Source organism: Orcinus orca, chromosome 17 (assembly GCF_937001465.1).
Source record: "Orcinus orca chromosome 17, mOrcOrc1.1, whole genome shotgun sequence".
Classification (NCBI taxonomy): domain Eukaryota; kingdom Metazoa; phylum Chordata; class Mammalia; order Artiodactyla; family Delphinidae; genus Orcinus; species Orcinus orca.
Window position 1 is genome coordinate 32,865,814 of NC_064575.1, and position 26,260 is coordinate 32,892,073.

The window sequence follows — 26,260 nt, forward strand, 5'->3', positions numbered from 1 at the left end:
CATGTTTGGGGGATTAAAGACCAGTTTTGGAGGTATAAGATTTGAGATGTTTTCGTGACGTCCAAGTAGAGATGCTGAGTACACAGTTGGATACACAAGTCTGCAGTTCTGAAGAAAGGTCTAAACTAGAGATACACTTTAATACAATGGAGATATTAAGAATAATTACATGGAAGCGCTATTTTAAAGATAAAATGAAGTAATGCAATTAGCACTCTGTCTTCTCAAAACATTTAATAACTGTTAGCTAAAATAATTACCTGAAATGAAAAAATACCTATAGTTTGTTTTGTTGTTTGCGGTAAAAGTGAATAAAATGTCACAATTATTTTAATAGTATTTGTGACACAGTAGTTTTAGTTAAGATAACATGACTACAAACATTTACAATAAACCTTTCAGTCTCCTGCTTTTCACTCTGATAGGGTACTTAGAACCATATTTTGTAAGGTTTAAGTAAGTTGTCATAGGGTACCTCTTTAATTAGAAGTAATTCTGAACTGCCTAGTTCCATGCAGTTTTATATACATATATGTATAATTATTATTTTATGATTTATCAAACTCAGTTGAAAATTTGCATCACTGATATACATTAGAATTTAAGCATTTACCCAGGTATTCAAGGAAAAAAATGTACTTGTGTTGTAATTTCCATAGGGGTACTTACTTTCACATCTCCCCTTCACTTCGCAATTGCAAACATGGCAGGGGAAATATTATCTTACTGGTCTTTGAGTTCCCCTTAGCTATCTGCAAGTCCTTAAACAGCCTTTGTGGCTTAACCAAAATTCTCTTCCATCTTCATTCCGCTAACAGATATTGGTCTAAGCATGTACTTATACTAAAAAATGCATGACCACGTTGTCTCTACACATCTATAATTTTATGTTAACACTATCATTATGTAAGCTATACTTGAATTGTACTTATAACAGATTTTATGTCAACACACATCCATTTCTAGTGTTCATCTGGTGTTCAAGGGGAGAGCAGCATGTCGTAAATTTTATCAAAATATAACATCTGAAGACTAGAACAGAGGGTAATTGTGTAATTCTGTATTCACTCTAATTAAGTTCAGTGGAGTTGGCATAATAGAATTAAGATGAAAAAAAAAAGACATCGAGGTACCATGGCTCCCTCTCCTAACACACCCTTTTCGTATCCGAGAGCAGAGACTCAGCACCTTTCTGTACAGAAATGGAGACAGGAAGAGGCCAGAGGATGAATGACAGGCACGAATGAGGTGGAACTTTGAAGAGCAACATGGAAATGAAATACTTCTTTTGTATTTGGTAGGTGGGGAAAATGTACCAGCGTGTATGCCTACTGGGACCACGTTTTCAGAACAGTTAAGCCCAGTGTCAACTGTGCTGTCCCACCTTCCTCGTAAGTAGGAATCTACTGTTACTTGAATCTTTGCTTCCTGTTTCTTGATAGCTGGTTGAGAAGATTATCACAGGAACTGCATCTTGTTAGCAAACACACTGTTTTGAAATGATTGACACTCACTGAAGAGTGGCAACTCCAAGCTTGCTCTCTCTTGATCTTGGACTATTTAAGTCTGGAGTGCAGGAGTGGGTTATGGGGAAAAACCATTGGAATTCTTATATCTTCAGCATAATGGTTATAGCATAATGGTTAGGAGTGTAGGTGCTGGTTCAAATCTCTGTTTTCCACTTGCTAACCATATGAGCTTGGGCAATTTACCTGATTACCTAACCTCAATACTCCTGCCTATAAAATGATGTTAATAATATTTCATCCCCGTAGACTTGTTTTCAATGTTAAAATGAAGTCACTTACACCAAGCACTTAATACAATGCCTAGAGCACAATAAAGTCTATTATTATTACTACTACTACTACTACTACTATTATTATTACTGTCACGATGCCAGTTGCTATTTTTCCTATGCCTTATTCCATTATCTTCTGGCTTGTCCCCCCATTTCTGTCTTGTTTCTGTACAAGGGTAGGTTTGTCACAGAGCATTTTCTTTCCCTAGTGTCTGACTCTTAGTCATCAAGGTGACTGGTCCACAACCCGGCATTCATTGCTGCTCGTTGAAGCAACCCATTTTGAGAAGGGGAGTTGGATATTGATGCCAAGTTGGGTCAAGGAGAGAGAATTTTCTCTCTTCTGCACTCAGCTAAGTGAAATATTCAGGCCTCAGAAGGAGAATCAGGCAAAGGGCAACATGCATAATCTCATACCTTAGTGATTAAGAACAAGTCAGGCAGGCTGGATTTGAACTCATTTCCGTCATGTACTGACAACGGGATCTTAGGTGCTTTTGTAACCCCTCTGAGGCTCAGTCAACATCTGAAAGAGACGAATAACGTTATCAGGACCTAGCGTATAGCCTCCTTGTAATAAGTGAGTAAATCCTTTTAAAACGTTCAGCACGTTGTTTGGCATATAAAGACGTAATAAAATTTAGCTTCTTTGACTACTACCGCTGCTAATATTATTAAGTAGCTGAGCAGATCCGAGGCCCATTTTTTTCTTAGATTGCACATAATCATTTGGACAACCAGCTCACATTGATCAACCGTTGCTTATATATAAACCCCCATGAACCCAAAGGTGCTTTAACTCTCTCCCAGTCAGAGCCTGTTCTGGGGGCAGAAGCAACACCGGCACTACCCCCGTCATCTTTGCCTTTATTGTCACTACACTCGCCTGCCGTACTGAGCACTTTCTGTTTGCCAGGCACCAAATTTAGCCCTGCGTATGCACTATATCATGTAGTTCTCACACTCAGCTGGGAGACATTATCATCATCCCCAATTTTCAGATAAAGACACTGAGGTGTTGGAAAGGTAAGAAACTTGACCCACAGCAAGAGATGGAGCTGGAGTATTCAAACCCTTCTCTCTGACCTCAAGAACCCTTAAATATTAGCATACTACTACATCCTGGTAAGAAAATCTGCTTCTAGCCACTCTGGTGGGAGGAGAAATGATTCTCAGTCCCCACATTCCTCTATTGCCCATGCCACCCTAGCCTCAGGACTAGGTGGGAAAGGAAGTGATCTCTTCAAAGAGCAGCCAAAGGGAACCTACTCCCTTCTGCCTTTTCGTAATCAACTAACCAATATTTTATTTCCTTCTTAAGAGTCCCCACATGTTCCTTTTGGTACTTAGCTTGGCCTTTTAGAATTCTGACATTCTGTACATGACTCATCCACTGTATTTCATGTTAATTTATTGAGGTCAAGTATAGGGTCTTACTCATCCTGAAGTCCAGTTATCCCCTGTCACATCTAACTCTGTTCTTTTCTTCTTGTACGACATCTGCAGATATTTATTTGAATTTTTTGAATTGTTCTCATCAATAGTAAGTACATTAAAAGTTATACAGAAAGTGCTTTCTTATAAGGAAAACCATCTAAATAGATTTCTAGCTCTTTACTTTTTATAGCACTATTGTAGAGATTATAGATCTCCAGATAATATTTTTTAGATTGAGTTCTTCATATCATCTTATTTTTACATATAATGATAAATCTGAATTTTCTCTATCAAAGCTCCGAGACTTCACTGGCTTGTAACTTAGCTTGTTGATTATGTGTTATTGACTTTTCCATTTACAATGATGTTTGATCCTGGTAAGGATGGGGCTGGGTGGGAAGGTACATCTTAGGGCCATCAATTGGTTTTGTAGAGAACTAACATAAAGATCTAAAGTCTCATCATATTTCTGCAGAACTCATGAATCATTTTATTATAATTCCATTCATTCAGGGAGTATAAAACCATTTTCAAATTGTTATTCCTAATTTGTTCATCTTCTCTTCCTTAGTGAGAAGAGAGCAGGCTGAATGGAAGACAGTCATTATGACCACTGGGGCCACTAGGGTAGGCATCAGTCCCAGAGTTTTGTTTTCATCTCTCCGCTATTAATATTGGCTAATGCCTTGAGTGCTTACTTGGTGCAAATTACTTAGCTGACCATGGCAAATGGGTTGTGTCATTTCATCCCCTGATAGTCATACAATTAATGTATGTATTATTATGATATCCCATAATGCATACATGGAACAGAGCCTCAGAAGTAGTTATTTGCTCACCAAATTATGGTAGATGTGGAATTTGGACTCAGGTCTGATAGACTCCTAAATCACTCCTAGTGATTTTTACCACTGAATTAAAGTTGTATACCTCTGGAGAGTAGATAGTTTCTAAAATTTCCTCAGCTCTAACATTTTATAATTAAATTTTTGTCTGATGGCAAGCTTAACAGTTAAGATGGGTAGGAAGGAATGCCAGCCTGTTGAATGGAATTTCCCTGAAATAAGCCTGTTTTATGACACCAGTTCACTCATTCATTCACTCAGCATGTATTGAATGTTTGCTCTGTGCAAAGGCATTTTAGGCATCACAGTGGAGTGAGCGCCCCTTCCATAGACTCTCCTGCAGCACTCAGAGAAGTCTTGGACTGGTTTGCCTGTTATGGAATGGGGCTTGGTGATAGAAGCCTGGTTTGTCCTCCACTGATAGAACTAAGACATACTCATATGAGTTTAGAGGCATCTTGAAGCCGTGGGATAGTAACACACATGAATCTTACCGTTTTTGCCTGGGATTAATGATATAAAGGCTTTGGATTTGGGTATGAAAAATGGGTGCAATTATGGGTGTGTTGGTTCTACATATATACGGACATCACGTGTCATCAGCCTGCAGCTACCTGCCATTCCTCACTACTCCTTCTTTTCACAAACCAAACAAGTACCTTCTTATCTCTCCTGTGGATAAGCTCTTGACAGTGGCACTAGGGCCTCCCTCAATAAGTACATCATTGGCTAAACCAGTGGTTTCTCAGATATGCTCATTGAACAACCCTTAAGGTGAATTGACGTTCCACTGCCAAGAATAGAATATGGTGTTCTTTAGAAATGGGGGGAAAAGATAGGCCACCAGATGTACTTTCTTTAATTTAAATTGTTTATATATATGAACAATTGTTATATATGTGTATGTATACTTGTTCATATATATGAATGATTTAAAATTGAAGAGATAGATATATACACACACATATATATATATGTATATTTAAATTTTGGCTTCTGTTAGCAAGTAGTAAATTAAATTATTAGCAGATCCATACTGCAGGGAAATAACCAATCAGATTTCATTCAATAGCTTGCTTTTTTGTAGATTTATGGTTGTGATTTTATATCTGCAGGTATGTTTGCTGAAGAAAATATTTCTGCCACTTTACACAAAATTAAATTCATTTAATACCAATGCGGCATGTCTCAAATGTCTTAATACAGTTTTAATCTTGAATCGCATCAGAAGTATGAAATTAGAAACAGACCCCAAAATCATTTGAAGATATAATTACTTTCATTTCCCTTATACTTTTGAGACTTTTGAAAAACAAGTATTTAGTTGTGTTTATCTGTTTCTGTCTCTCTAAGGATAGCAAACACTGAAACACAATTCTTTTTAAAAGTCCGTATTGAAAATATATTGTCCAAGATGATCAAAACTAAGGAAGTGGCAAAGAAATTCAAAAATTTAAACTTTCAAAGGGTGCTTTTTTTGTGAATGTGTAGTACTTGTTCTTCTGAAGGAATTAATCTTTTTAAAAATTTAATTAACTTATTTTTTATTGAAGTATACTTGGTTTACAGCGTTGTGTTAATTACTGCTGTACAGCAAAGTGACTCTGTTATACATATGTATATACATTCTTTTTCATATTCTTTTCCATTATGGTTTATCACAGGATATTGAATATAGTTCCCTGTGCTATATAGTAGGACGTTGTTGTTTAGCCAATCTATATATACCAGTTTGCATCTGCTAATCCCAAACTCCCAGTTCATCCCTCTCCCACCTGCTTCCCCCTTGGCAGCCACCAGTCTATTCTCTATGTCTCTGATTCTGTTTCTGTTTCACAGATAGGTTCATTTGTGTCATATTTTAGATCCCACATATAAGTGGTATCATGGTACCTGTCTTTCTCTTTCTGACTTACTTTGCTTAGTATGATAATCTCTAGTTGCATCCATGTTGCTGCTGCAAATGGCATTATTTCATTCTTTTTTTTAATGGCTGGGTAGTATTTCATTGTATATATGTACCACATCGTCTTTATCCATTCATCTGTTGATGGACATTTAGGTTGTTTCCATGTCTTGGCTGTTGTGAATATTGCTGCTGTGAAGATCAGGGTGAATGTGTCTTTTTGAATTATAGTTTGGTCTGGATATACGCCCAGGAGTGGGATTGCTGGATCATATGGTAGGTCTATTTTTAGTTTTCTGAGGAACCTCCATACTGTTTTCCACAGTGGCTGCACCAACTTACATTCCCACCAACAGTGTTGTAGGAGGGTTCCCTTTTCTCCACACCCTCTCCAGCATATGTTATTTGTAGACTTTTTAATGATGGCCATTCTGACTGGTGTGAGGTGGTACCTCATGGTAGTTTTGATTTGCATTTCTTTAATAATTGGCAGTGTTGAGCATCTTTTCATGTGCCTATTGGCCATCTGTATTTCTTCTTTGGAGAAATGTCTCTTTAAGTCTTCTGCCTATTTTTTTGATTGGGTTGTTTGCTTTTATTGTCATCAAGTTGTATGAGCTGTTTGTATGTTTTGGAAATTAAGCCCTTGCTGGTCGCATCATTTGCAAATATTTTCTCCCATTCTGTAGGTTGTCTTTTCATTTTGTTTATGGTTTCCTTTGCTGTGCAAAAGCTTGTAAGTTTGATTCGGTCCCCTTTGTTTATTTTCATTTTTATTTCTATTGCCTTGGGAGACTGACCTAAGAAAACATTGGTATGATTTATGTCAGAGAATATTTTGCCTGTGTTCTCTTCTCGAAGTTTTATGGTGTCATGTCTTATGTTTAAGTCTTTAAGACATTTTGAGTTTATTTTCGTGTATGGTGAAAGGATGTGTTCTAACTTCACTGGTTTATATAAGGCTGTCCAACTTTACCAACACCACTTGCGGAAGAGACTGTCTCTTTCCCATTATATATTCTTGCCTCCTTTGTCAAAGAGTAATTGTCAAAGATTAACTGAGGTGTGTGGGTTTATTTCTGGGCTCTGTATTCTGTTCCATTGATCCATATGTCTGTTTTTGTGCCAATACCACGCTGTTTTGATTACTGTGACTTTGGAGTACTGTCTGAGTCTGGGGTGGCTATGCCTCCAACGTTGTTCTTTTTCTTCAGGATTGCTTTGGCAATTCTGGGTCTTTTATGGTTCTGTATGAATTTTAGGATTATTTGTTCTAATTGCGTGAAAAATGTCATGGGTAATTTGATAGGGATCGCATTAAATCTGTAGATTGCTTTGGGTAGTATGAGCATTTTAACAATATTAATTCCTCCAGCCCAAGAACATGAGATGTCTTTCCATTTCTTTGAATCATCTTCACTTTCCTTTATTAATGTCTTACAGTTCTCAATGTATAAGTCTTTTGCCTTCTTGGTGAGGTTTATTCCTAAGTATTTTATTTTTGGGGTTGTGATTTTAAAAGGCATTGTTTTTTTACATTCCCTTTCCGATATTTCATTGTTGGTATAAAGAAATGCAACCAATTTCTGTATGTTAATCTTGTATTCTGCTACCTTGCTGAATTCGTTTATCAGTTGTAGTAGTTTTCATGTAGAGTCTTTAGGGTTTTCTCTATATAGTATCATATCATCTGCATCTAATGACAATTTTACCTCTTCTTGAAGGAATTAATCTTGAAGTTCTACTAAGACTTTTGGGATACCTGTTTTAATGAGCCACTACTTCCTGCCTGAGATTGCACTACGCACCAGAGATTCTAGAATTAGCATAATAAAACTAATAATGCAAACAACAGCAACAAATCTTCACAAACCTTCCTTGCAAGGAAGTAAAGTCCACTGGAAAAACAGACAAGTGAAACACACATTCAAAATGGCAGTGATTCTCAAACATTTATGTGCTGAAAAATCATGACAAGCATGATAACCAGGGCAATTACTAGACCCCTTCTCCAACTGGTAAGGTGTAAGGTCCTGTAACTCTATTTTTGGTGAATGCCTCCAGGAGAGTGTGAGACAGATGTTCTCAGTTGTCGTCAACCTTTAGTGTGCATCAGATTTGCCTGAGAATATTGTTAAAACACAGATTGCTGGGCTCCAGTGCCAGAGTTCTAACCAGTTCCCAGGTGTGGCTGATATTGCTGGCCCAGGGACCACATTTTGAGAACCACCTTTCAAAACTCTGCAGTATGCGGTTGTGTGTGTTGTGAATGCAGTATGCGGTTGTGTGTGTTGTGAATGAGACGGGCCCAGAGAACCAAAGGAGGGCAAAGGGACTCTGCCCTAAATTAGCCAAAGGTAACAATAGCAGCTACAATTGATTGACCCAAGAAAAAATTATAAGAACCTTACCTGCATTTGCTCATTTAATCCTTTCAGTAAGGTACGTAGGTGCTACTTAGTGTTGCTCTTTTACAGGGGTGTCCAGAGAAGGTAACTACTTTGCCCACATCCTAAACTGGTAAGTAACAGATTAAGAATTCAAGTCTAGGAAGTCTGATTCCAGAGCCCACACCTCTACCCTTTCTGCTTGTAGAGAGGAGTAAAGGGTTGTCAGTGAAGCCTTCCTGGGGGCCCTGGCCTCTGAGTGTAGATAGGATGAGTGGACATAAAGATCATTATTTGTGTGTGGTGGGGGTAGGGGAGGAAGTATGAGGGCTTCCAGAAGAGCCTGCCCTCCCCATACATCTGCTATAAGCAAGTCTGATGATCAGGAGTCTGGAACATGAGTATGACTATGGGATACTGAGAAGGGTTCTAGAACCCTGGGGTTAGAGTTCTGGATCAGTTAGTAGGTAACAGAAAGTGAATGAGTGATTTACCTTACTTTCCACGGGTAGCAGGAAGTTTGGAGATAGTCCCTCTAGCGTTAGTCCAGCTGCTGAAGGGCATCACCAGGGGACTGGGTTGCTTCGCTCTTCCAGCTTCCACATCTCTAGCACATCCACATAGCTTCAAAGTGACCCCACAATCTCCAATAGTGTTCCAACAATTTGGGCAGGAAGAAAGAAAATGAAAAAAAAAAGAAATTAAGTACGAAAAACCAGGCAGTGTCTAACTCAGAGAGCAAATTTTTTTACCACAGGTGGTCAGCAGACTTGCACTTAGATCTCATCAGCTCGGATTTTAAACTGGCCACCTTAGCCTTAAGGATAATGGGGTCTCCTAAACCAGGGCTCTGATAGTAAGGAATAAGGAGAGAGTGGTACTGATTAGCAGTGCCTGCTGTCCCAAACAAATATTATCCCAAACTATTTTTTTTATCCTATATTTTACTTTAAAGAATGGAGGGGAAACATTATGTATCTGTAAATAGCCTTTTAGAAAGGGTACAATTATATAGTTATACAACCCCCTGGAGGGCTCCTTTCTTCTAAAATCTCTTTAAAAACTGTTCAAGGTTAAGGACATTTTTATCTTAATTTAGTCACTTGCAGTCGATTATCTTGGAATGACATCCTCTCTCTGCAGATGTTCTGTCAGGCTTTAGAAAATTCTAGAAGTGGACAGAGAAGTGTTATGGTACATGTATTTGCAATATGCACGTCTTTGAAATGAAATCCATTTAGGGACCAAAAGGCATTTCATGTCTTTGCTATCCATTTTCACATATTTGCCTTTCCAGAATTCCTTTGAGCAAATCTGTTAGATGTAACCCATCCGTTTCTCCCATCTGAATTCTTTATTGCTAAACATTCTTCAGTATGCTCTCACTCCCCTCTGTCAAAGGCGTTTCTCTGGGTCCTCACCCTTCTCATCTCATATGTGAATGCGTATCTTAAACTGAAGCAACAGTCTGCTATGACTTCTCCATAACTTGAAGAACCCGTCTTTGTGGGAAAAAAAGTAGACTTACTAACTTAAAAGGTAAAATGCGTGCAATGTTTCTGAGAATTAAAAACTAAGATAAAAACATAAGCAATGGAAAAAACTTACAGTGGATCCTTTTCAAAGACTTTATTTTACAGAGAAGGCAACTGAGGTTTAAAGAAAAAATGCGTTAGTTAAACACTAAATAATAAACCTTAAACCTCAGTGGAGCAACACATGGACAGTTCATTTCTCACTCACTCAGGAGTGTAGTATGGACTTTGGTGGTCTGAGGGTCAGTTTTCTGCTCAGTTATTCAGGGACCCACCACCTTCATCAAGTGGCTCTACGTTTGTCCTATAAAGGAAAGGAGAGAGGAAGCTGCAAGCTACAATTATCAACTCGTTATCCTTCAGACATAAACTCTTCAGGTCACCTCTGGTCACATTCTTTGGGATAGAACCATACCCAGATGCAAGCGGAGATGGAGAATGTTGTTCCTATCTTGATCCTAGTGATGCCTCTGCAGGCTGGAGGAGCTAATTAAAGTGTAGTCAACAGCTCGTTGTTTCTGCCACAATGAGTGATTAGCTTAAGACTGGATTAATTATGTGTGTGTGTCACATATACATATAATACACACAAACATATATATGTGTGTGTATATATACATTTTTTAGCATGAGTTGACACATGGAGCTTCTGCCGTATCAAAAGAGTACAAACTGCCTCTTGTTGCTTTTTCTTAATTGAAGTTGGCTACTACTATCTATTTCCCTTCATTTTGCTACCTCCCCCCCGCCTTTCAGTATTACATGAAAATTCTGAAAGAAATAATTTCAAAGTTTCCAGTGCTTTTAAAGGTAATAGAATACTCAGACCTTAACAATTTTCCTGTGTGAAACTTTTGCCAGACTAAAATAGTTAACTTATGAAAAGTAAATTTACATTGATACAAAAGAGAAAATAAGCTGATTTTTTTTTTTTACACAAATACCCTGAGCCAGGGTAGAAAATAAATGGAAAACTGGAGGAATTTAGATCCTTTTGTTGTAAATTTAAATATTTTTAATTGTAAAAATAATACAGGCTCATTGCAGAAACTCCAAAATTGAAAGGATTTAAAGAAAAAAGGAAAAATAACTCAAAATCCCATTTCTGATAAATCATCTCTGTAACATTTTTGAGGGTATCTTTTGAAACTTTTTTGTGACGGGGTGCATATAAATACAATGCAAGTATAAAATACCTTTAATTATTATATCAAACTACAAAAGAGTTCTATAACATTTTTATTTAGTAATATAAGTATGATTACTCATCACCTAATAAAAATCTGCAGCATCATTTTTAATGGTTGAACAGCATTCTATTATTTATTTAACCAGTCCCTACTGTTCAACATTTAGATCATTCCTGTTTTGCTTTGCTAAACAATGAGACAAGCATCCTTGTTCATATGTCTTTGAGCATTTGTTTATTTCCTTAGAATGGACTTCTAGAACTTGAATGGCTGGTTGTCAGTTCTGGTACATACTGACATATTTTCTTCCAGAAAGGTTACCGTGCTTCTTATTTCTACCAAGAATTTAACATCCAATGTGGTTTCTTACACACACTCATCAGTACCAGTATTATCAATGTCAATACCAGTATTATCAAGTTTTTTAAAACTTTGTCATTCTAGCTCAGTAAAATATGACACCTGAATTATATTATTTGTATTTCTTTGATTAATAATAGCAAGGTTGAACATATTTTCATATCTTTATTGGCTGTTAATACTTTTTAGTTTGTGACTTTATGACATCCATTTTTCATCGATGTATAACAACCTTTTATATATCAATGTGTTTATTTTGTTGTTTGTTGTAAATGCAATTTTTTTCTCTTCATTTATTAATTTTTATTTTGTGTGTGTTGAACTTCTTTAATACTGTCAAGTCTATTCAAAAACCCTTTAATGAACACAACAAATGTGGAAAATCAGTCATTCTCCTGCATTTTGTAATCAATGTATTTCCTTTTGGGCAGTATGGAAATGTAGGTTCTTATTTCATCCTATGGTTGGAAAGAATCTGTTCCCTCGGAAAGGGATTATAGTCTCCATGATGCAGTAATGGGAGATTTTATAGGGTAGGCAGGGTCTACAGAAGAAAAAACCCTAAATCACACTCCATTGGTGGTTGCCTTGTTTATAAAAATGGCATTTGAGGTTGTGTGACTGCCATCAGGTAAGCAAAATTAATTTTTAGCATGAAATACTCCTATCAGCAAGAACAGCCTAGGATAGGCTAGCAGTAAGAAGTGAGGGGTTATGGGATTGGGGCATAGCCTCTGTTTCCTCCAATGCAGCTGGAAATTTAAACTCTGGGGCTCCTGCTTGATCCAATCAGCCCAGCTAGTATTTGTTGCCAGGTAGGGTGAATAGACTCAGAAGTACAAGAGCTCATCCTTGGTCCCCTCTGGAAATGAGCAGAGAATACTGTGTCAAGCAGAGGTGATCAGTCCATGGTCTGGAGACTTGGATCTCCCCACATAGTCCTTAAAGTCAGGGTGAGACAAAATGCCAATACAAATTATATTGATGACAGTATCAATGAGGTGACATTGAGTCCTTTGACCCAACGTGTGTCTGCAGTGTGCCATCCATTAGTAAATGGGCAAAGCCATTTGACAGATCTATGTGATATAGTGAATGAATCTGACACTCACATTTTGAAAAACTGAAACTGTATCCATTTGTCAAGAACAGTGGCTACTTGTTCTGCTTTATTCCCCCTGGTAGAACTAGGTAACATTGCAGGCAGTAAGACGTTCTGGCATTTCACCCTGGAGTAGCCCCCAAATTGAAGAAGCTGTCTTATCAGTAGTTAGCTCCTTGTCACCAAGAATACTAAAGTAGATTTGTATGATTAGCAAATTAAAGAGACTATAGTGCCTACCACTACTGTATTCACTAAGGCACCCAAGTTATTCTAAAGAAATCCCAATAATACATTAGGACCGTTTTGAATATTTTTATTTGATTAACCATAATCTTCTAGTTATAACATCCATCACCATTTTGACCACTGAAACTTGGCCTTCTTTTCTTACAGCCTAGCCCTGTGGTCTTGGGCTAATCACTAACCTGCTTAGATACAATTTTCTTCTGTATGAAATAGAAACAATATTATATGCTTTGAAGGACTGCAGGAAGATGAGCTGTAATGTTTATCAAGTGCCTAGTAAGTAGCCTGGCCCATAATAAATACTTGGCTAATTGTAGATGTTTCATTTTTAGTTTTATTTCCAAACATTGCTCTTTACTTTTGGAACTCTAAAATTTGTTTTGAGAGTGGAGGACTTGTTGTTTGGATTCCTCCAACACTCTCTGTATATTCTGTACTTCTATCCCTACATCATTTATATTAATGGAATAAATGATCTTTGGTCTGGTGATTCCAAGGTGACGAGGAGCTAAGTGGAGGTTCAGTATACACCTGAAAGTATGGATTTTCATGCCCAGTGCAAATGTGGGAAAGGCATTATTCCCACATTATAAAGGGGGTAAAGACCTCCAACTTGAGGAGACTCTGGGTTGAGAGATGAGAGATTTACAGGTACTGTGTTTATCCTACAGGGTACCACAGGGGCTTTTATGTTCTGTAGCAAGAATTTGCACCTTATACCCTTGTAGTTAGAAGTAAAACATACCACATAACATATCTAGTAAGCATTAGAGTTAGAATAAATACCATTTATTTAACGTTTCCTTTGTGTTAAGCATTTTACAGTTACAACATATGGATGGATACTATATTTTAATGGTTAAGAGTGTAGTTTTTTGAGCTAGATAATCCTGGATTGGAATCTCATCTTTATTACCTCTTTTTTCCCTGTTTTATCGAGGTATAATTGACAAAATTGTAAGATAGTCAAAGAGTATATCATGATGATTTGATATACATATGCGTTGCAAAAGGATCCTTCCCATCACGTTAATTAATACATCTAACAGCTCATGACACCTTTTTCCTTTTTTTCTTTTTTTGGTAAGAACACTTAAGTTCTATTCTCTCAGAAAATGTTAGTTATACAATACAGTGTTATTGACTGTAGTAACTATGTTATACAGTAGATCCTCAGACCTTATTCATCCTGCAGCTGAAAGTTTGTACCCTTTTACCAGTCTTCCCCTCTTTTCCCCACCCACACCCCAGCCCCTGGCAACCAGTTTTCTACTCTCTGTTTCTATGAGTGTGGCTTTTTTTCTTTTTAGATTCCATATATAAATGATATCATTTGTATTTATCTTGTCTGGCTTATTTCATTAGCATAATGCACTCCTGTTTCATCTATATTGTCACAAATGAAAGGATCTCCTTCATTTTTTTAAGGCTGAATAATATTCCATTACCTCTTAAATGAGTGACTTTTGGTACATTGTTTACACTTTCTAAGCCTCAGGGTTTCTTTTCTTCTGTAAAAAAAATATATATATATATACTAACAGGTTATTTTCTGATATGTGGAATGTTTGTTGAATCAACAAATAATTAGTTGAGATCATAAATGTGACACTTAGCACTGTATTAACATTTATTAATACTCTCCCTGTTAATTTCTACAATAAATTGTATAATAAGTAACAATAATAATAGTACTACTAGTAGTTTTAGCAAATGCATAGGATGTGCCAGGCATCATATCCTGTACTACCCTCCTTCATTTGTACCACAAGTTACATGTGGACATCATCTTCCATGCTGTTTCCTTTAGAGAAAATTGAAGCTCAGCAAGATTGAGTAGCTTGCTCCAGATGTGAACTCAGGTCTGAATCACTCCACATATAGGTTCTTAATTATTCCATGTCTTTAATTCCACATCTGCATTTGTTTGTTGTTGTTGTTTTTAACTTTCCAAGCATCTGATCTGAAATTCCTTTCTCTTTGGGGAATTTTCCACTTTGTGGGTCTTGGTGAGAAACAGAGCCTTCCTCTTGTTATACAAGCTGAACATGTCAGATACACTGTTTACTCACATGCTCAGTCTCCCTTACAGATGGAAAACAGTCGGGCGACCTCGGGTTGGCCAACTGCACCCCCTCTTGGTTTTTTTTTTTTTTTTTTTTGCGGTACACGGGCCTCACTGTTGCGGCCTCTCCCATTGCGGAGCACAGGCTCCGGACGTGCAGGCTCAGCGGCCATGGCTCATGGGCCTAGCCGCTCCGCGGCATGTGGGATCTTCCTGGACTGGGGCACGAACCCGTGTCCCCTGCATCGGCAGGCAGACACTCAACCACTGCGCCACCAGGGAATCCCCTCTCTTGGATTTTGAATTACAAATAAATGATGTAAAGAAGCAAGGCCAGCAGTGTTGGGTCAACCTCCTGTTTCCTGTTCCTGCTTGGTAGCAAGGCCAGCTAGGACTTATAACATCACTTTGGCCTGATCCTATAATTGCAATAGCATAGGCTTGGCTTTCGGTTGTTTAGTCTGCTTCTAGTTACTGAGACCTAACCATAAACTTCCAAAAGTTTCCTTTTCTGCTCAAATTAGCCATATCTGGTTCCTGATGATTACAAATAAGACCTTTCCTGATATACAATGGTGACCTACTTATCCAGGCAGACGTAACATCGTCCTGGCAGGGACAGAGGGCAGGCAAGTTCCTTGAACAGCTGAACAAGAAGAAAAAGACCTAAGAAGGAAGAATTGAAGCCAGTTCTGCTTGTGTTATAATTCTACCCGCAGCTGCCTCTGTTTCACAGACCACGTGCTAAGGACCAGACAAGCAAAGTAGACCCAGGGCTTCCAACCCAGAGACCAGCTGAGCTGTACACTGGACAATCTAGGATGTGAAAGACTTCACTCAATGTCTTTGTCACTTGACACATTGTTCCTCTCTTTGGGAAGTAGCTTCTTTGTGTGACAAGAATATGCTAAACCGACACTTAAGTGGACAGAGTTGAAAGATGCCAAAATTAGCTACAGAAAAAAAGGCGTAAAGACTTGTATTTTCTGTTATTTGAAGGTGTTAAGACCCCACATAGAATATGAGTCCTTTAAAGGAAAGTTGTGAATGGCCCAGGCAATGTTGAATTTCCATGTGGCAATATGTCCTTGATCGGTCATGATGATGATGGTAGCATCAGTAGCATTTATCAGTGTTTCCTGGGTGAGAGGCACTTTATCCTAATGACCTTTTATCCCCATGACGACCCTGTGAAGTAGGAAATACTGTTTCAGCATCTTCAGGGTTTTTTGTCTTTTTTTTTTAATCAGGAATTTACCCTAGATCACAGTTGGGTGGTAGAACGATCAGAACTGGACACTAGCCTTTCCTGAATTCCCAGAGTGTGGTCTTAGCAGTTGTATTGCCTGATGCAGAGCCATGTAAATGTTGCCAAAGCAATGAAACGTGTACCTATTTCTAAGAGATTCTAACTCAGAAGCTCTGGGGTTAAGTGCAGAGCAGTTGAGTGTGATTGTCTTTACAGACAGTAGATAACTTAAGAGAAGTTGTTTAAAAGTATATTTGCATATTACACTACACTGTCATATCTGTGATTGGTTAGCTATTGAGTAACTAACACAAATCCCAGTCCCAACTCTAATCTCATTCATCTCTTGTATGATATTTGACCTAATTGAGGCAGTTTTTTTTTGTTCTTTCCCACAAACACACATCGAACATCCAAAACATGCTTACCATTTGTGAGCATATTCTCTTAGTTATTTAGGAGTGGAGTAAGAGTGAGAGAGAAGGGCTTCCCTGGTGGCGCAGTGGTTGAGTGTCTGCCTGCCGATGCAGGGGACGGGGGTTCGTGCCCCGGTCCGGGAAGATCCCACATGCCACGGAGTGGCTGGGCCCGTGAGCCATGGCCGCTGAGCCTGCGCGTCCGGAGCCTGTGCTCCGCAACGGGAGAGGCCACAACAGTGAGAGGCCCGCGTACCGCAAAAAAAAAAACAGTGAGAGAGAAAAAGACACATAAATATGAAATACAGTCATCATTTTATTAATATCCTTTATGTGTGTTTTTAATATCCTTTATGTTGTTAATCCCTCTTAGTATTTACTGCCATTCACTCATTTGTATTATTTGGGGTATAGCAGTTTATTCGCACAGCATTTTTACATATGGCTTATCATTTGTATTCTATTTTAATAACACTAATAATTATAGACTATTGACAAACTCATCAGACCCTACATGTTCATTTCAAAATCTTGAAAATAAGGTGGAAAATGAGGTGTAAAGTGGAAAATCTATGTGTATGTTTTCATTGGTGGAATGAGGAGCTACCTGAATATCACTCCTTTAGCTTTTCCTTCAAATGGTGCACTTTTTCCTCCATGCATAGGAGTCACTTCCATTAGGTAAACAGTAGTCTTGAGGGCAAACCTCAGAAGTAGAAACAGGAGAACTTTTCAGTTATGGTAAAATCAAACATAGTTTTCTTCAGTAGTGAAAAAAAAATTCTTCATGAGAAGTTCAACCACCGTGAGTTCCATGGTGAAAAACTTTCCCCTTATAGATGCAACTTGCCCCAGAATTCTGAGAAATGTCGGTAGTAGAGAGGGGTGTTGCATACACCTGTTTCATTTCCCTCTGACTTTTCCTTCTCCTTTCTCTATTGACATTAAAATCTATAGTGAAAGCACATAGTAAGCAGTCTAGGACAATTGATATGACATTTGATCTAAATCTCCAAAGTCTGTTTTAGATGGGGATGCTGTGAGAGTCACAGGAGGGGGAAAATCTAGAATTATTCTTATGTGATCACATGCACTAAAATAACAAAAGCAAATCTTATTTCTAGCTAATAACATAGCATTCCTTATGTGATGTCATATTATGGCAGAAAAGAAATATATGCGTCTATTTTCTTCTATATTAAAACTGCTAAGGAGTGGGGACCAATGAACTAAATCAATTGTTTTGGGTTCAAGTTGTAGATTTTAGTAGCCATCCTTCTTAGCAAGTTTTCCGAAGCAAATGTAGTTCGTTTACTATCACCACTAAATGTGCAGTTGTGTAGATTTGTGGAAAAAAGTATTATCAAATATATATACTTTAAAATGATTTGTGTAAATTTATCTATTCATATTATTCTCCCCAAGTAAATCAAAATATACTATATACTATGTTTTTCTTCTATAGCTTAAAAGGGGAATGTATGTTGAAACTTATTCAAATATTTATTAGGTGTCTACTAAGTGCCAGGCACTCTACTAGGCAGTAGAGATGTTGTATTAGAGGTGGAAAATGTCCTTGACCTCCAGAACTGATACTCTTGTAAGAGAAATACCGGGTCAAACTAAGTCAACAGTTTCTTTGCTACAGAGCTTTTCACGAGTCTTGTGAATTATGAGTCTCTGATAAGGAGATGTAGTGGACAACAGATCCCAAATTTATTTGAAATCTTTTCCTTCATGGACTGTCTCATAGGATTTATGATCCACTGAACACACCTTGAGAGACACTAGTATTCTGCAGTGGTTAGTTAATTGTTTTCTATTAAACAACTATATACTGAATCCATGATATTATTATCTGGATTTTTTGGAGGATACAATGATGTACATGGCCACTGTGATGATAAGGGGGTCCAGTTTAATTAAGAAGAGAAACCACAGGAGCTGTAACTTAATGTAACAAAGAAATACACACACATATACATATATTTATATGTAAATTACTATTTATATAGTATACAATGTCTTCTGAAGAAGATAGAGTTGTTTGTAACTTGGGATCTCACAGGAGGTTTCACAGAGAAGGTAGACCCTGAGCTGGGCAGAATTTCAGTAAGTTAATTTGGTTCTCACCGTACGATAAAATCAGGTATTTGCACTGGTCAATCTGACCTTGATGGAACAGCATTCCATTTGCAGGGATTAGTGTGATCAAACATGCAGTGGTGGAGATGGCCAGATTGTAATATTCCAGTACCTGGAAAGTGTTGAAACATCTGCTTTCTCCACGGTCTAGAAAAGTGAATCTCAAGTGAAATGCAAGTATAATGGAGGCCAGTGCTCTTTGCTTTGTACACTGCTTTGATTCTACAGCATGCAACAATGTAGTGATCTGTTTCAGATTGTCATTATTCTAGAGGGTTCTTAGTAACAGGAGTGGAAAAGGAAGACCTCTCTTCCTGTGTTTCTGCCCTATGCTCTTAAGCCAGAAAAGGTACCAACATCACTGACCTGACCTTGTCTCAGGTATCTATCAGGATCTACTAGAATCATTCTAGTGAAAGGTAACTAGACGTCCAAAGGACTCAAAAGATACACTATAACCTTTGTATACTTTATATACCTGGTGAAACAAAAATGTCACCTGAGTGGTCCCCCTCCCTGGAAATACCAGTATGTTTTTCCAGTGCATGGCAGAACTTTGCAGGTAAAACTGGGATAAAGGTGAAGAACAGTCTTAAAATTCTAGTCCTTGAACAGCACCTAACACAAAACAGGTTTTCAATAATCTTAGCAACAATATTCACAAATAATGACCATCAGCGTAACTGCTCTTTTGTGCCAAAATACATTACCATATTACTTTTTTTCCTTCAGCTTTACAACTTGGGTTCTATTATTGTTTCCATTTTACAGATTAGGAAGGTGAGGCTCAGAGATGCTAAGTCACTTGGGCAAGGTCACAGAGCTTGTAGGAGATAAACCTGCAGCCTTACTGTTGGATCCTACAAACCAGACCATAATTTAAGTCCTTCAAAATATACCTCAGAACATTTGAGTAAATTAATGAATAAATCCTCCTAGTCAGACTGACCAGATCATTATATTAGGTTCAGCTATAAGTGGAGGAAAGTCATAATCATAGTTGGACAGTTAATACTGTAATTTACTTGCTTTGAATTTTCTAAATGACGTTTAGCTGCTAATTTCATGATGATAACCATCGAATAAAAACAGGTATATTTTGATGTTTGGAATAAGATCTCATATTGAGTAAAATATATGTTGATTCCTAGACCTATATGATGTGAGTAACAGATGACATTGAGATGCCATCTAGAAGTACTCCTGTGCAGTTCATCATGTCAACCCAGCTAATAATTTTAGAATCTTCAGAGTGAATAATATATGCAGCCATAAAGCATATTTCTAATCAATGCAAATAATATTTTTCCTATGCTAAACCCAGAGTGAAGTTATAACACGCATCATAAGATTAATGGGCCATGTTTTCTTTATCACTTTGCTAAATTACTTAGTCTGGAACCATTCAGAAGGTTGCGGATTGGAGCTGAGCAGTAGTAGTGAGACTGTGCCTCTGATGATGAAACTATTTCCACCCCGACCCTTACTGCTCCCTTCTTGGGAAAGAAGGCAACATTTCTCCTAGAAAAAGTCACAGGTTTATATGCTGGCTTGAATAATACGTTTGGAGGAATAGTGTGTCTTTTAAGCAGAGCCTATCTCGGCATATAAAATAATTTTTACCTACCATTTAATGAAATTAACACTCACTTTGAGGCTAGGTCTTTTGCCATTTGACTCCTGGATCACGTCTATGGATATATTTTTTTCTTGAGACGAAGTGTGAACCCAATATAGTATCCATCATTCAGTCTATCTAGCTGATGTACATCCTCTGAAGCACAAGCTCCCTGAGGCCAGGCACTTTATCTGCTCTATCAGTGTAGCCCTGATGCCTAGTGTCTAGCTTTTGGAGATTCTTAATAAACATTTGTACTGAATAAGGTATGTATATGGTGAGCAAAAGTTGGCTTCCCATTTTACAGTCAAGAGTATCCCACTCATGTTCTGTGAACACTGGATAGCAGAACCTTACTATGTTATTTTTCTGTTCCCTTTGCAAGTTTCCTGAAAGGGCATTCCTGTCCTTAGAATGTCCATCTCCTCCCATCTTCCTGGAGAATAACTCTTCTTTCTTAAATAGTTAGCCCCCTTATTGACTCTTTAAGATAGAATGTATTACCTCCTTACAAACAGAAAAATGCAGTGCTTTTTTTTTTATTGGACATTTATCACCAGAAAATTATTCTAACACCTGAAATTCTGGACCTAAAATGCCTGGACTAGTGGTTCTCAAAGTCTGGTACCCATCAGCTGCACGTAGGAATTTTTAGAAATGAAAGTCTTGGGCCCTGCTCCAGACCTACAGACTCGGACACTCTGGGGGTGGGGCCCACTACCTGTTTCAGCAAGCTCTCTTGGTGATGCTGATGCATACTCAAGTTTGAGAGCCACTGCTTAGACCTAGAACTTAAGGTTTAGGCTTTGGACAGATCTGAGTCCTAAACTACTGAGACACTGGAGTGACCATGAGCAAGTTACTTCTGGGAACCTCTTAGCATCTGTGTGCCTTGCTTAGCTAATAGTGATTTTAATTAATTAGAATAATGCACACGATGTACTCAAGCATACTTTATGTTCCATAAATTCTAGCTGTTTACCATTATCATCAATCAGAGCTTACTGACACATCCTGAAGACATTCTTCTAATAAGTGTAATAATGTGGTTTGTAAAATTAACAGCTTAGAAGAGCATATTACGAAGTTCATCAGACAGGGTCTCAGCAGGAAATCAGGGGTACATCAATAAGGGTAAATTGAGCCCAATGTAGAGAATCAAGAGATAGTGTAGTGCCCTGGGTTCAGTAAAAGTGTGGTTACTTTATAGGAGATGGAAGAGAAAGGAAGCCTTGCTGGAGAGAGAGTCCTCCCCAAAGACGCTGTGATGCCCCACGGAGAAGCACTATACATTAGTTGGGGGATGCAATTTGGCAAGAATTAATACCCTAACTTCACTCCCCTCCTTCATTCCCTACAGTCTTCTATTGGTACTCTTCATTGGTGAGCCAAACAGAAGCTAGAGCAAGGACACTTACTAAGATAGGCTATGCAAGCCATCCATATAGAGTTGGGTGGAGAAAGGATGTGGAAGGGCAAAGAGGACATATTTCCCGCAGGTGTTGAGCGAGCTGTAAAATCACTCGCCCTTCTAACATCATTGCTATTGCAGGAGCACGGAGGAGCAAGTGGTTAGTTCTGACCTGGCAGATCCAGGAGACTGCAGGACAGAACTGGTATATGAGTTGGACTTTAAAGGTAGATTTGAATTTTAATGGAGAGTATGGAGTAAGAAATGGTGAAGAACCAAGGGAAAGGGAGATTCATTGCAAATGGAGAAAAGAAAAGTGGCATAAAGACAAGAAAAGTCAAGACTTATGGAAGAGATAGCAAATACTCTGCGTGTGACTGGAGCAGAGAATGGGTAGACGAAGGCTGGAAGTTAAGATGAAGTCATCCTTGAATAACATTAAAGTTTCCTCCTTTAACCTCAATTTCCACCTTCTACTCCCCTCACTAACATTGGAAAATTAAAAGTGAATTTGACTGGGCTGGTGACAATGGCAGTATGAAGCAAAGAGAGGAGAATAAGAGTAAAAAATTTAGTAGTACCTTGGTGAAGCTGGGTAAATGATGGGTGGTGGTGTCACGTCAAAGCATGGGCAAGTGATTGTGACAAATATAGGCTTATTTCTTGACTATATGACTTCAGTTAAGGTACTTAAGCCCTCTAGGCTGCAGTCTCCCAACCTGTAAAATGGGGATAAAACCTCGCTTCCTCCAAGGTTTCTGTGAGGATCTAATGAGCAATGGAAGTAAGAGTTGAGTCCAGTAATCAGTTTTTAATACATATAAACTAATGTGAGGATAAGGGTAAGAATACTTGCTATCATTATTGAATACTTATTATGTGTCCAATATTGTGCTAGTCTATTTACATATCTTTTCTCACTTAGCTTTCTTTTCTCTTATCTGCCTTTCTATAGGCAAGAGATAACTGATGGCTCAGTTATGAGGAAACGCAGTTGTGAGGAAAATGTCAGAGGGAAAATGTACCAGAAAGTTAATTCCTAATGGATCTGTCAGCCTTAAACAGAGCATGTCTGTGCTAAACTGTGTAAAATATCTGTGCTAAAACTACTCAATTGGACAAGTTTTGATAAAGTATTAATGTAATGAATAGGCATAAACAGCTTGGAGATTTTTGGAGGGTATGTGGTAATATTAGTATTGGTGTGATGACTTTTGAAAGTTCTATGGCGTATAGAATTCAAAAAGAAGACCCGGAAAGGGGGAAAACTCTCTCTGAAAGTTATTGGGGAAGTCTGGCTAGTAAGACTCCAAAAGGGAGAATCAGTAAGAGGCCAGGTTATTCATAGGCCTTCTAAGAATGTGTCCATGAGAAATATTTACAATGATGGATGCCGGAATAAAGGAGAACACTGGCTCCATAAATGGTAACTTATTTTACACAAACAGGCTAATGATAAAAATAATGAAAATCTGATGGATTTTTGAGAGTTTCATTGACCAAACTGAGACAAAATTGCATAACAGCTAGATGCTCATAGGTTTAATCAGTTCACTTTGGAGTCAAGCAAAGATAGCACCTGAAATGGTAAGGGACGTTTATGCAAGGTCACAAAGATTTTTGGTGGTGCATTTGGGATATAAACCCATTACCATAAGAATTCCTTCAGAGGTCAAATGTTTGCTTGTCAAAAATAGCATGAACTTACTTCCAGGAAAAGTTCTTAAGAAAAAATAATTTGAGTAATGAAGAACACTGATGTAAGAGTTAATTTAAGAACCCAGAAATAGAGGTAAAGAGTAAAGCAATTATGGGTTAAGAGTCTGCATAAATTCCCCTGGAAGGGGGATATGGTCAGAGATGGCAGTTTGAAAACAGTGAGTCACCAAAAGTAAAAGTTTAAATTACAAGCTGTTTTGGGGGTCTTCAAGAGAGATTTTATAGATTGAACAACAACAGCAGCAAGATTAAGGTATAACGCTGTCATGTAGACTGCAGCCTGAAAAGAAAGCATTGCAGAAAAGCCACATCATCCTGAATTTATATTTCCGTGCATTTGAACAGATTGGAGAGCAGTAAAGTTGCTTTAAGAGCGAGTGATTTAAGTCAGCCAGCTTGTGAATAATACGAGATATTTTTGCATTTACATTAACTTATGTCCATAAATAATGAACTTTAACAATGAACAAAATCCATAATCCTGATAATGCTAAGAAAACTGGAAAGATACCTTTACCTTGAAAAGGCAGGATAAAGAAGACAGCATAGAAATTTAGGGAGATTGCAGTTTTGGAAAAATTTTATTAACATTTATTAGCTGCTACAGCTTTGAAATGTGATGATCTAAAGAAAGAAGTAGACTGTTGATTTCTAAAAGGTAATGTGTTGGCTGAAAGAGAAGAGAATCTTGTTGAGACCTAAAGTGTTCTTTTAAGGATATATTTCAATGTCATTTCAAAAAATAAACACATTTCCCATAACAAAACAGTGAGGTTAATGGAATAATGCAGGTGAAAGCTTTTTGGCCCGAAGGAGTTCCATCCTTTGGAACAAAGTTTTATTGTTGAACACACCATGACCCAGGCCTGTGAGTGCCAGCACAGTGACTGTTTTTACAAGATCTGGTACAATATGCACAGTAGTTCTGGCCTTAGCAGTAGGCAAGGATCATTCTTTTTGTATCTTCCTGATTGCTTCCTCTACAGAAATGGGATAATCCCTCCTCTTCTAAACTGGAAAGTAGTTTCTTCCCTCAATAAAACTAGTTTCTTCTCCAGGTTGAGCTTTTCCAACTCTTAGAGGTCTAAAATGAATGATATGAAACATACTGTATTTGCATCTATTTTTATTTAAGAGTTATCTAAGGAGATTTATCTAATTAAATAGGAATTTCCTAAGAGATGCCAAAATAAACAATCAACAAGTTTTCTTTAAAGATCATATATATTATATAACAAGATCCACCTAAGAGTTAAAATATAAGTAGGTATACAATTTAACTATTTGAAGATAATTTTTCTTCTTACCACTGAAGCAATAAGCAGGTAGTAGTACAATTTGGGGAAAACAATATTTCTGGGTTTTGTTTGTTTTATTTTAATTTGTGATATTCATGAGATCTTTTGTGAAGCCTTTGGGTATATACTAAAATTCATGGGTTTTTAACTTTGTATTGACTCGTATTTTTGTAGATTTTAAATTTTTCTTCTGGCTTTAATTTATACTATCTCCTTTTACTTTTTCATTTAGAAATAATGTATTTTTCTCAGGATTGCAATCTCAGTGCAGTCCTCTACTTTTCTATTTGTTGGACGTTCTCTTAGACGTCTACATTTTTGTCTAGTTAGTACATTTCTAGTTTTTTATACAATTGATAAGAACTCTTTAATCTTATGAATTCTTTATATTTACTCTTTGGAGACAAGACTTATAGGGATTTCCTTGGGCTTAAACTAGAAAGAAAAACGAATTTGCTTATGAAATGTTGAAGGCTTTGTTACAAAGTGGGTTAACATTATATGTATGTTTGAAATAAACTACTTCAACCAGAGCATCTAGCTGTTAACCTCCAGATTAATATCTATCATAAAATATGTGCATGCTTCCAACACATGGCATTGCCTCCTATTACTGCATGTCCAGGAGAAATTGTTTTGTCTTGTAGCAAAAGGCATTAGCTCTTTGCACTTTTTTTTTTTTTTTTTTTTAATGACAGCTATCCAAAAATCAAGCTGAACCCTTGTATGTGAGGACAGAAAAGGACAATTTTTAGACAGGTCTAATATCCAGTTGTACCTTTCAGTCACTTAGAAGGCTTAGACCCCTGAAGCCCAAAGTCACAGGCTTTTTAGGATTATGGTGGTATATACCTCCAGTGTATAGAAAAAAAATGCGTTGTAGAAAATCCAAGTTAAATTAGGACTAAAATCCAAGTTAAATCTAGAACTAAAGTTTTACTGCCCCCAATACGTGTAAACTCTAGGTTACTGCTCTGTTGTCCATTTCATCAGTTGCAGAATATTCAAGTTAGTCTTTCAATGCTAACAAGAACATAAAAATGCATTATGTCTAAAAGCAGAACATGATTCCCGAGCCAGATCTGGTCATTACCTGAGAGTTTGGGGGGCCACCCAAGCGGCATCTACTTGTTTGCTACTGACCTTCAGTTAGACTTGCTCAAGAATTGTTACAATGTAATAACATACACCCTTATGTACTCTTGAGTTTATTGAAAACACACAGCAAATGTACACACACATACACACCAGCACACCAGCACGCACCTACTCTAGAGCCTAGAATTTTAAGAGTCAGAACTTTTTATTTGCTTCTGGATTAAGATGGAGCCTGTATTTCCTCAGCATGCTAATTAGAAACTCTATAAACAATTCAAAACCAGCTTCTTAAAATTCTGTTTTACAAAAATTGATGTTAAATATTGTCCTTAGAGAGTTCTACTCTGACTTTTCAAATTGTTTTTTTCTCCCTTCATGGGATAAACAGTTAGGGTTTCTTTTTGTTTTTTATCTCTCACTGTAAAAAAT

At 37.6% G+C, this 26,260-nt stretch overlaps 1 protein-coding gene and 1 pseudogene across 2 annotated transcripts in view; both read left to right on the top strand.

Annotated features, from left to right (window-relative positions):
* The window catches only part of LOC125961821 (AT-rich interactive domain-containing protein 1A-like), a 469,905-nt gene that overhangs the window by 384,415 nt on the left and 59,230 nt on the right, over positions 1–26,260 (top strand). Inside the window, exon 3 of one of the 2 annotated variants that reach the window (XR_007472861.1) lies at positions 1,302–1,391. The exons of the other annotated variant lie outside the window; for it this stretch is intronic. The gene's annotated coding sequence lies outside the window, so the exon portion shown is untranslated. The remainder of the gene's footprint in view (positions 1–1,301; positions 1,392–26,260) is intronic. 2 annotated transcript variants of the gene reach the window in all.
* The window catches only part of LOC125961664 (ferritin light chain-like), a 438,815-nt pseudogene that overhangs the window by 332,900 nt on the left and 79,655 nt on the right, over positions 1–26,260 (top strand).